Source organism: Odontesthes bonariensis, chromosome 17, assembly GCF_027942865.1.
Source record: "Odontesthes bonariensis isolate fOdoBon6 chromosome 17, fOdoBon6.hap1, whole genome shotgun sequence".
Taxonomy (NCBI): domain Eukaryota; kingdom Metazoa; phylum Chordata; class Actinopteri; order Atheriniformes; family Atherinopsidae; genus Odontesthes; species Odontesthes bonariensis.
Window position 1 is genome coordinate 10601602 of NC_134522.1, and position 10239 is coordinate 10611840.

Genomic DNA, 10239 nt, shown 5'->3' on the forward strand with positions numbered 1-10239 from the left:
TGAATACATCATGCAGTTGAAAGGTAACATAATCATCCTGGTAGGAAAGGGTGGGGAGGTTCGTTGGGAGAGAGACACTGGCAGAAACAGAGAGAGAGAACTAGAAGAAGGGGGAGTGTGGGGGGGGCGGGCGAGAGAGGAAGTAGAAGATAGAGCCCATTTTTCCGCCGCCTTATCGAATGGCACAAGCTCTATTTCTCCAAAGCGGAGTCTTCAGTCCACTAAACTCTTGATCTCAAATGAGAGACCCTGGAACACTGTTGCTAAGCAATTAGGGGGGGGTTTATTGAGCCGCTGATTCTCGCCGTTCAGTGTCCATCATTACAATTTCTCCTCACCTCATAGACTTCTATACTGATGAACAGCAGCTAGTGCCCGGTGACCGCACACAAGAAAATGGGCTTCTCCGACAAGGCTGCAAATTACATCACAGCACACCACCACCGTTATTTCGCCCGACACACCGACACTGCCCCCAAAATAACTGATGCTGCATTGGACCTCAAGGAGTGTGAAAGAGGCAGAGTAGAAAAAAAAAATATCCTCAGCTATTAAGTCTTTTCTCTTTAATTACAAACTCTAAACACCATCATAGGTCTAAAATTATTCAAATAACCTCATGTCAGTTCAAAATTAGCATACGAAGTTCACATACACAACCCATATTATCTAACAATTAGCCCTCATAATAGAAATCAGTGCAAAGAGCAAGTGAGAGGGTAGGAGGAACCAAAGGAACAAGACAACCGCTTCACGGGAACAGTGAACACGGTGAGCTGATGGCCAGATGGGGGCACCCTTACCCAAGATATGAAAAACCGTGTTACAGAAGGGGGGTAGTTTGCCACAGAGAAACAAGGCTGTGAAGAGAACTGAGAATATATATATATTTTTTAAATACGATTCAAAACAACACAGGTAACACAAAAAAGACTAAATCAATAAATAAGTGAGACCATGGTAAGTAAAATGGCCACAGTTGTTTGTTTGTTTAAATAAAAAATCCATACATATTTTCTACAATAAACTGTGAAGTCAGTTTAGAATTAGCTTCCTTGAAAGTTTTTGTATGACTGTGTATTGACTGTGTATTTTCTGACCATCAAGTGACAGTAGTGTATAATGTGATGCTCCGACAGGCGTCTATTGTGTGCTGAGTGCTGACACTAGATGGCTCTGTGCCCTGTTAGTGGTCCTGAAATGGTTTTGTGTTCACCCACAGACAACTTTCCTTAGGCTTCAGTCATATAGGTTTGAGAAATTACAATTCAGGAATGAAGATAAGTTTACTTCTGTATTCTTAATATGATATTGTAAATAAACAAATGTGGTTTAGGGTGGCAAAATAGCTTGTTACAATGCAATGTAGACGAGAAAAGAAACTGCACAAATCAGTAAAGTTCACCTCATGCTTGAAAATCTTTTGGTTTGCACTTGTGGGCTGAATCATCACAGAAGGCTGATGTGACTCCCATCATTTACCCATGTGTGAAGAAAACAGTAAGAGCTGAAACTGCTGCCACTATGGGCGGTTAAGTGACTCCTCACCAGATCTCTTACATATAATATAAGTTCCATTAGTTCGCAAATGGCTACTGTATAACATTTAATTAAATATAGCCTTTCAAAGAAACCCACAGCAAGCAATTTAGAGTGTGGTTACATGTGAAGCTTGTGTGAGGTTAGTGGTGCTTTTAACTACTGCACCCACTGCACTGACTGTTAATTAACATATTTAGAATGAAGTAGGTTTGCCACGCACTAATCATCCTCTAATTCGCTGAGAACGTTAGCCTTTCAAACACTGGACAATAAACAATGAGCCAGGTCCAAACATTATACAATCAGTAATTAAGTTTCACTAAGGGAAGAAATACATAAGTAAATATGGATGAATGAACAAACGTTTATTGATGTGATCGCTTAATGGATGCTTTTTACGTGTTGTGAATGCTGTGTCTATTTGCTATGTCTATGGTTAGTACACTTTGAGACCGACAATACACCTTGAAAATAATGCTAGTGCCAGATGACAGCAAGCGTCCTCGAGAGTTTCAACTAAGTTAAATACTGGAATCATTATCATTTATGAACGGCATACTTCAAATTGTGCTACTAAGGATCGCCAAGAAATATCTTCTTATTCCATCTCATTGTTATGTCGGTGGCTCCAACCCGCCCTGTATGGTGCAAAGGGTGGGCCTGTCCCAGAGGCCCCAATGCACCATGGGTAATGTTTTGACTCTTTAGGTATAATGAGGGAGCTGTGGCTCGGCTGCTGAGAGGGAGAGTGGCAGCACTCCATCCCTGACCCCCTCCTAATCCTGGGAAACCCATCCTGGGCCGACTCCCGCCTTACTCCCAGCTTTACAGCTGAAGAGTGAAGCAGAGCGACGGTTGCTGCTCAGTCTCAGAGGGCACCAGCAGACTCCCTCTGCCTGTGCTCATTAACAGGTTAAACATTGAACTTTTCCTTGATGCACCCTGTCTGCTGTCATTCTTTCTTGTCTCTGCAGCTCTTCTAGGATCAACAGTATCATCTACATTAGATAGGATTGACTACTGAGATACAAGTGGTGGGATCTTTGGTTCTGTATTCAGTTTTATAGCAAAGATTACATTAGAAACCCTTGCTTCATGAACTGTTAATTATCATTTACAGGAGAGCAACTACCAGCACTAAAAAAACGGACCTCTTTATATCTTTGTACACAATTTTGCTCAGTTCAATCACTGGGAAAATTAACCATGCAAATTTGGACTGTTGGATCAGAAAATGGGAAAGTTAAGCCTTGTGGCGGGAAGGTAAACCCTGCATGTCTTCTTTGCGACCAGAGCAAACAAATGCTAAAGAAAAGGTACTTTGTATCATCAATTATTTGTGCAGAAGTAGTTACTTTTATCATTAGTTGGGTTACATCACACTGTGAGGATCAAACACGCACATACTCTGACAGAACAAGGACCGATGAATAGAAAACTTGCTGAGAGATCAGATATGATTTTTTGCTTTTTAGCATCACATCACTTCCATCCCCGAGGCCTGTGGCTTTGCAACATGCACATTAGGAGAAGATCACACAGCAGGCGGGGAGGACTCTGCAGTACTAACTGTCGTCAGGTGACTCTCTGCAGCTTCAACGGTGGCACATCCCAGCAGGGGACACCGCTGATTGGTGACCACGCACACAACAATATCGTCTGTGAACCCATTGCTTTATGGCTGCCTTGACTTTGATGCAACATCTAATTGGCCGAGATGAACTGTTGCTGTGGCAGCTTGAGGCCCGGCTCCACTGTACGCCAGTCCACACAGTCACTGTCTGCATTTAATTAGGTCCCCTTTGCCTTTTGCCTTGTATGTTTGTGTGTGCGCACAGTATATACATTTGACTCCATGTTTTCTTCCTCCTCTGCATGTCTTCGGTAACTTGTTATTGTGTGTTGTGGAATTTAAAATAACATTTTCTTATTTGTTTGCGACGAAGTGGAAAAGTGCAATCAGACTTCTCATCAAAAATATTTTTAAAAAATGGGGCAGGAATTATTCTAACAGCCTGAGTTAAGATAGATAAGATTGTGGCTTTATTGCCTGGTGGTATGTTAATTCAACTCAATTATTAATGGTGCTCATGGTACAAGCAATCGGTTTGGACATTGACAGGATGCGTTCAAGCAGAAGAAAGAGTGAAGGGTGTCATGGAGGTTTGTTTTCACAGACCCTTCACTTCTCAGCGTTTTGCGATGGTTTTTGGAGCCTGTTGTCACTGCAGAGAGGCTGTGTGTGAGTGGCGCTTTGTTTAACTTCCTCTCAGTGCAGGAGAAACCAGCAGGGCCTGGTAATGAGTCTGCAAACAGGACTCACAAGGAAGGAAACCACGCTCATCATTGCTAATTGTAGTGAGAGATAGCAATGCATTAGTTATTCTAGCAACAGGTTCAGCTTTAAGGTATATGGTGATGTCCTCCATTATTTTTTTTCTGCTCTGTGCCATGAAAAATGCAAAAATACATATAAAAGAACACAAGAGCTTAGCCAATACAATCCCCAACACCTAATGGCTATATCAGATTTGTGTCAACAGTTAGGTTCCAACAGACATTTTCATGTCAGAAACAAAGGGCAATTTCAGAAGCTGTGCTGCTTTGTTTATTTGCATAAAATTGAAGAAACACCACAAAGTATCATGTGTCTCAGCTTGTGCTAAACTCACCACTGCACAATGACTGATTATGGTAAATTACTATCCCTATGCGAGCTCCCGAGAATCCGCTCTCAGTGCTGTATGCAGCCCTGAAGCAGGGGAAGAGAAATTGTTCCGCCCAAGTACCATAAAACAGATTGGAAGCTCGGCACTGTGAATTAGCTGCACAGGAAGCCCCCTAAACCCCTTGTTTTATTCATGAGCGTGTAGGCTATCGGAGTCTAAGAAACCCCTGTGGTCTCGCCCGCCACATCAAGGTTGCATGCCGCGTCCATGGAAGGTAGCTTTTTTCTTTCCTTTTTACATGCAACGCAGTGGCCACATTGACAATCATCTGAGATTAAAAGCTGCTGTTATCAGAAGTTATATAAACAAATTCTTCACTCTAACGCAGCAAGAGATCAATCAAATAGCCAAGTTCAAAGACTTTGATGAGAAAGCTTTAATTCAACTCATAGAATCCTGCTTGAAACATCCACAAGTTGCATTTTGGGATTCACAGCTTTTGTTTGGGCAACAAGACGAAGACGTGGTGAAGAAGGTGAGTGGAGGAACATTGAAAAACTGCTGAGAACATGTATTGTTATTGGTAATCCCTCGGAAATTGAAATAGGGAGAGGTAGTGGGTCCTAAGTGAGAACGATAAAGCATACACACACATAGAAGTGCAACACTAGAGGATTGCAGAGTCTGAGAAGAGAAGTTTGTGATAGCCACAGGGGGTACAGTGGACTGGGGCCAAGTGAGAGGAAGGCAAATAGGCCACATCTGCCAAAACTGCAGAGCACTGCACTGGAAAAAAGTTACCAAAGCCTGACACAATCTGTTCACTTGTTATTGTTGCTCCTACAACTTCTTCACAGCTTAGCATCTGTTGTACTGACAATATTCAGATTGCTGCTTCAGTGTGATACAACAGAACATAGATGCATAATGAGCTGAACAAAACAGATAATATTTTAAGATTCTAGGCTGATGAACCCCCCTTTGATCATTCAAAATGTCCAGAACTTTTCATAGAACAAACATACAAGCATTGAATATAAACACATTTTTTTCTTTTATAGTTGCAAATCCAGTTCTAGTTACAATTTGCAATGTGTAAACAACATAATTTAACACCAGGATCTCCCAGTTAACAAACACAGAATCAGAATCAGATATGAACAAACACAAGCTGTTTATTATGCTAGTGAATAAACAATAATGACAATAATTACACAGCAGGAGACCATTTAATGTTTGTCTTTCTTTTCACTTCCCTTGAAAGCTATTAAATGTATCTCACAATGTCAAGCCAGACTATTTGTAGAATTCAGAGCCATGTGTCCTTGTTTACTTGGCTTGTCTCTGTGCCAGCATCTCCTAATTGTCCTCTCTGAATTTAGCAACTTGGTCTCTCGTCATTATGGTGGCACTGAAGTCCTAATGAGTGGAATTGTTATCTGAAAGATGGCCCCCTTTTTCCCTGCTGTGAAAGCACATTAGATCGAGACAGCTCATTTCCATTCCCCCTGTCATCTCTCTAGAAATGACGTGCAGTGCTTGAAACTGTTTATTTCCAAATTCAGACCTCCTCCGCGGCAGCCATCGGCTTCAATTACCAGTTTTTCCTGAGCGGAGCCATCAGGCAGCCTGACACTGAGGTCCAACCTAATTCCCACCTTCTCCAAAGTCAAGAGCATAATGCGCAGATAAAAAAGGTGGAAAATAGCCTGCCTCTCATTAGCATGCAGCGCCTGCCTGTTCATTTGCTTGCTGCGAATGAAAGTTCTGACACTCAGCGCCTTGTGCAATACGAGAATAGTCCTCTTCAGACTGCCTTGTGTCCTTACTGCCACGGAAAGGTCACTGGCATAGGTGTGCGCTCACCAACCTGGCTCGATGCTCTTGACTGGCCCACCTGGGAGAGGGGTTAGCTCGGGGTATTGATTCAGGGAGAACCTCATTACCTGCTGAATCAACATATTATTGCCATGTTTCACCCAGTCGAATTGTTTACAAGTGTCTTTAGTGCGGGCAAAAGCCTGCTCTGGAGGGCCACGACCGCATTCATTAGTCCCTGACCCTGGTGATTATGTGTTATCTGATAGGCTGCTATCTGGCTTGGCCGCATGAACAGGGCCACTGGCCTGCCTTGGCCTGGACCCATTACAACCCCACTCTTTTTCGCTCTCTGTTATTCTCTCCCTCTCCCGCTCAATCCCTCTTTCCCTCTCTCTGTGCTCCCTATGAATGTATCCATTAGCCTGGTGATGTGTAAATTGTTTTCACCTGCACTGCGGGCAGATGGGGTGCAGTGTCTCTGTCTTGATTTCCTATGCATGAGCTTTCTAATCAGCAAGAGAGTAAGACGATTCCCTTGGTTCTTGCTCGAAAAAGGTGAGCTTGCACACATACATTACACACACACACGTGTTCTCTCACTGACAATTTGCAATCAATATGCATGCTGTGTTGTGGGGATATTGGTGCAGTAGTGGCGGTGACAGGGTTCATTACAGGAGCTCACCTTACAACACTCTGATGGCTTAATACTGTGGAGAAAGCGTGGGCCTGAGCTGATCCTTGCCCCCTGCCATTCCCAATTCTAGTTCAAATTGAAGGATAATTTGACCTGGAAGACCAAACCTGCATAAGTACAATGACTTCCAATAGTAATGTCAACTCAGTATGACCCGTGGAACAGACAGGAGAGGATAACCCTCATGCAAACAAATAAAGCATTTCCGTATGCCTTAATATGTGCCTCTCCTGGAAGACTGGGTCAAATGGGCCATCCAGGACTAGATTGTAACTTTGGGTGCTCATTTACTGAGTTGTCTTTTTCTAAGCTCAGTGGATGTTTAAAGCAGAAAGTTCCAGATCTTCACGGCATGTAAATTAAAGCTAAGGCAGCACGTCAAAACAGCTGATTACATCCAAAATTGCTGCTAGTTTAGTGTATGGAAAATGGTTTTGCAATTATGCCGACGGTTGCAGCCAGAGAAAATCCAATGCTGCTAATAGCCTTTTCACTTTCCTTGAACCTGTTCTTGTAAACATGGACGTGACGGGGGCAATCTTAACAAGGCCAAGGATCAGCATTACAAACAAAGCCCTCAACTGGAGCAAACAACAAGCTCTCACTGTCAAACATCTGACCCAAACAGCAAACAGCCCACGTGAATCTCATCATCTGACAACCACACGCACCGCCTGTATTTGCTGCTGCTCACTACACCATCTCTTCTATCAACTGTCGGGCAGGCTCCGGGCTCAACAAATCAAGTCAAAGTGACAGATGATCGTCCCCTTCCTGTCTCTGTTAACCACTACTGAGCTCTACCAATGGACCACAAGCATGTCAAAAAGGTTGCCGAGTGTCTGGACCACATAAGAGGCTGATGCCGATGCCAAAAAGAAAGAATTACAAATTAATAAATGAATAAAACAAGCAAAATGGTGAATGAATCCACTCTGCATCACAAGGCGTGCTTCTGCTAACAATAAGCCACTGTCATTAGACCTGGGAGTCTTTGTTCAAAGCACACTGAAGCATTGTGCTCTCAGCACTCGAGACAGCCCTGATGTTTATTCAAATGACCAGCAAGTGTCCCATCAGGGTGAATCTGATCTCCTTGCTCAAACTTTGAAATCAAAGCGACAGAAAATAAAATAAAAGTTAAATTACAGACTGTCTAAACTCTTGGTGTTCAATTTGTTCTTCGGTTGCAACCAAAAAGATAAGCACCGGAAACTAGTTTCCCTCCGTCCTATTCTATTTGGTCAGCTTTCTTTACCATGAAATTAAAAAGGGGATTTGTTGCACCTTTTCGTCCCCTTGATATCACTTAACTAATTACTGTCCTCTCGTAGACAAAAACACACTCACAATACAAGGACAAGGACTGTCGTGTTTTTTCTAAACCATTTTCAGAAAATGAATCAGACCTGTTTTTGCTGCTTTTGAACAGATTGTACCAATATCATCGCCGGGACACATTTAATCTCTTTAATACAACATTGTGAAAATCAAACTATACTTGTGCCAACTTTAAGTGCCTCCTTTTTCAAGCAATCATAAAAGCCCGGTTAAATCTCTTTCGCTACCGTTATCAGCCTATTACAGAAACAAGTGACCACTGAATTAACACATGGAACTTGAAAGCTTTTGCACTCTGATGCAAAATGCTTGCAAAAAAGAAAGTATGCCAGACCTTAATTTGCAATGTCACATGGAGTCACCCGAGTTCTGTGCAATCAATGAGATTCAACTGAATGGAAGCACAATGGCATTGTGAATGTTAAAATGTGTTGATAAATGTCACTGCTTTTCTTTAACATTTTTGTAAATGCTAACTGGACGGAGCTATGAATGAAGGATAAAATCAAACTAAGTTCATTTTAATCGTGCCACAATAGGCAACTCCTATGGCTTTTTTTTCTTTATAGATGACGATTGAGCTTTTTGCGTTAACCCCAAACGCTGCTTCGGTATCAAGCTATGAAAACCAGAGCTGTGGAAGAACAGCCACAAAAGAGAGATAAACCCAACACCACAGAGAAGTGAGCCAAATGTTCCAGGTCTTGCACGAGGGGAACAAGAAAAGGGGAGGGGATGGAGAAGATAATTTAGAATTTGTGTAAGCTGTTTATCAAATTATTAACTGCACAGATGTTTCTGACTAGCTAGCGGCTGAACATGGGCTCTGCCAGGCAGGGGAACAAAGGTCTGAAGGATTGAAAAGAGATGTGCACTGAATATCAATTTAATTTACTAGCTGTTAATTCTCATGCAAATCGTGACCTCTGTTAGGGCATATCAATGGCCATACACATTGTATGTCCTCAGAGGAGCAGCAGGGGAAAACAGCACAGAGACCCCGCATAAAACTACAAAACAGTAAAAGTATAATATTCTCTGTGCAGCCATTTATGCAGAAAGATTCTTTTTTTTAAAGTCTCCACGGTGCTTTTTTTCTTTATAGTAATGAACACTTGGAAACACTCTAAAGCTATTCTATCATCAAAACTGTTTTAATTTAGCTGCATCTAGGCTATCTATTCTAACAAGGTAGGACCTTATCGTGGATAATTCAGTGTGAGTTTTAATGTGAAATTCTTTAGAAGATGCAAATATTTGCAGTGTGTAACAGGACAAAATATGTGTGCACTATATAGCCTATTCAGAAGTGATATAAATGAAACTCACCAGCATATAAATATGTTAGAAGTCGATTCCTGACTATTCAACTTAATTGGGTGTAATCTCTCTCATGGTTACCAATACATCTGCATGACAGACAATGTACAGGGGTAATACGTGTGCTTTAGACAGCAGCTGTAAATGTTGTCTATACTGAGCACCAAGATCTGATGAAAACAATCACGAGTGCATGTTATGACATCAAACAAAGGTTGATTGCAGGCACCAACCTTGGATAAGCTCAGCTGGAACGGCAGTGCTGCAAAGTCTCATTTTCTTCACCGCCTCCAAAGTATTGCCTTTCAGCTCTCCTCTGCACAAATAAAAAGCCTGGCAACAATATCAATTATACATACAGGAGGTAAACAAGGAGATTTGTTTCACAACAAATAGCCTCATAGAGAGATGCTGAATAGGGCAGATTAGCATTAGAAAAGGACAACAAAACTCCCCCAGCTCAACAGCTAAAGAGCAATTTGATGGGACTGGAATTGAGAAAATTGGTTGATTAGGATGTGCATTTGAAGGGGCTGTCAATTTCAGAATCCCAGCAAGGACATGTAGTGTTTTTGGCTTTGAGAAAATAACGAGCTGCTGCAAAACATGACATTTTGACAACTGTCAGTGATGAACTTTGATAATGCAAAATGAGATCTGGGGATGATATGGTGGCCATGTGACCAAATGAGACATCAGATCAATCTGAATCTGGCAGAGGGGGAGAAGCTTATCAAACAAAAGACAAAGAAAGACTTCTGATGGCTGGTATTTAGCAAAGTCAGGTTAAAGCCTCTGATAATCAGAAATGACATTTAAGCATGTTCGTGTGCGTTAAAACGTCTAAAA